Source organism: Limulus polyphemus, unplaced genomic scaffold (genome assembly GCF_000517525.1).
Source record: "Limulus polyphemus unplaced genomic scaffold, Limulus_polyphemus-2.1.2 Scaffold6340, whole genome shotgun sequence".
Classification (NCBI taxonomy): Eukaryota; Metazoa; Arthropoda; class Merostomata; order Xiphosura; family Limulidae; genus Limulus; species Limulus polyphemus.
Genome location: NW_013671950.1, coordinates 1 through 1975, shown reverse-complemented (window position 1 = coordinate 1975; position 1975 = coordinate 1).

Below are 1975 nucleotides of genomic sequence, written 5' to 3'. Positions count from 1 at the left end.
TACAGACGTAGTGTAAACCTATTGTTGTTTTGGATCACAACATCTTTGATGACAACAACCCACTAGATACATAACAACATTCAGTAATCTAGAAGCTTGGTACAGACGTAGTATGTTGTCTGTACGCAACATAGTGAAGAAACAGGAGATAAACTTATCAAATTTCAATATCCTTTGAAAGACCAACACTGAATAACATGCAGGTTTTTTTTAAAATTGCACATTTTTAATATGTACAGTATTTTTGTTTGCTACTCCTCTGCTTTCTGTGTTTTATTTTTAAGTTATCATTATTACACTAATGTATTTTAGTTACTTAAAAATAATGTAATTCTCTGATCTTGCTTTAGATACTGAAGATATGTATAAAATGACATAGAAGTTTATATTTTACTTGTTATATGTTCTCAAAAATAAAAAGTAGAAGACAATACAAAAAAAAGTTTTTAAACTGATGTGAAGCTTAATGAACCCTATAAATTAACTGTGACGTGTGAATTTGAATTATCGGACTGAAAAATTTCATCAAGTAACTTTTAGTCTCCTTGTGTTCTTCAATTCTAAAGATTTTAACATTTTACTTTAGAATTCCTGAATTGATAACAAAACAAACTTATTTATTTACAATTTTTCTGTTCTTACATCTACTGTTATAATTTTTTTTTTTCACTCCAGGTGAGTTCTGAAAACCCCTTGAGGCTTTTTTCACCACAGAGATTTGCTAATTTTAATATATATATAAGAAAATATTTCAGTTGGTTTACATTTTCTGCCACCCTGATCTATTGGTATGTACACAACCCTCTAAAGGCAAGTTTTGATGAGAATGAATGAAGTTTTAGTGTCTCGTACATCAACACTTGCATATCAATCTTTGAAGAGATTACAAAAGTGGAAACTTTACAATCTGTTTGCTAAATTACTTTCTTTAAAGTTACTTAGAGAACCAAACTTAATTACACTCTTTGCAATAGTGTAATCAATTTGTGTTCCAATGATTTTGACTTTCATACCTGAAATTGAAAAGGTTGATGGTACTTTACAAATATGTATTGAGTGACTCACCTGCTGGCCACATCAGTAGCTATAAGAATTGATCTATTTTTACTCTTGAACTTGTTTAGTGATCCGAGACGTCGAGCCTGACAAGAAAAATGTAAACCACAGGATCTAATCATGGCTAACCAAAAATATTTATATAAATATCTCTAAACAACTCAAGACAAACTTTCTATCATTTCAAAACACAGGTTCAAGAAACTAATCACATGGACCTCTTCAATATTATCGCTACGATAACTAAACAGGCAAATGCCACTTAAGCCTCTTGGTCATTAGTGCAATGGTCACTTTATCCTGAATCTGTTCTAGATACAAATAATAATGCAACAACAGTGGTAGTTACACTAAACCTGTATTTAACCCACAACAATATTACAACAAGTACATTTTCCTTCATATACTTATTGTGTTAAAGTATTTACCATAACTATTATAACAGATATGTTTTTTCTATTGAGTGGGTTGTTATCATCTTAGATGTTCTGATCCAAAACAAAAACTACATTACAATAGGTTTACACTATAAAAAAAGATAACAACACTGTTTATTCTTACAGAAGGGAACACAGATAAACACTTCAGAATTTTACAAATTCCAATCGGTGTGGTACTCCACTATTGTTACAACATGGTAACAGAAGTTATCGGTGAAGTACTCCACTATTGTTACAACACGGTAACAGAAGTTATCGGTGAAGTACTCCACTATTGTTACAACACGGTAACAGAAGTTATCAGTGAAGTACTCCACTATTGTTACAACACGGTAACAGAAGTTATCAGTGAAGTACTCCACTATTGTTACAACACGGTAACAGAAGTTATCAGTGAAGTATTTCACTATTGTTACAACGTGGTGACAGAAGTTATCAGTGAAGTACTCCACTATTGTCACAACATGGTAACAGAAGTT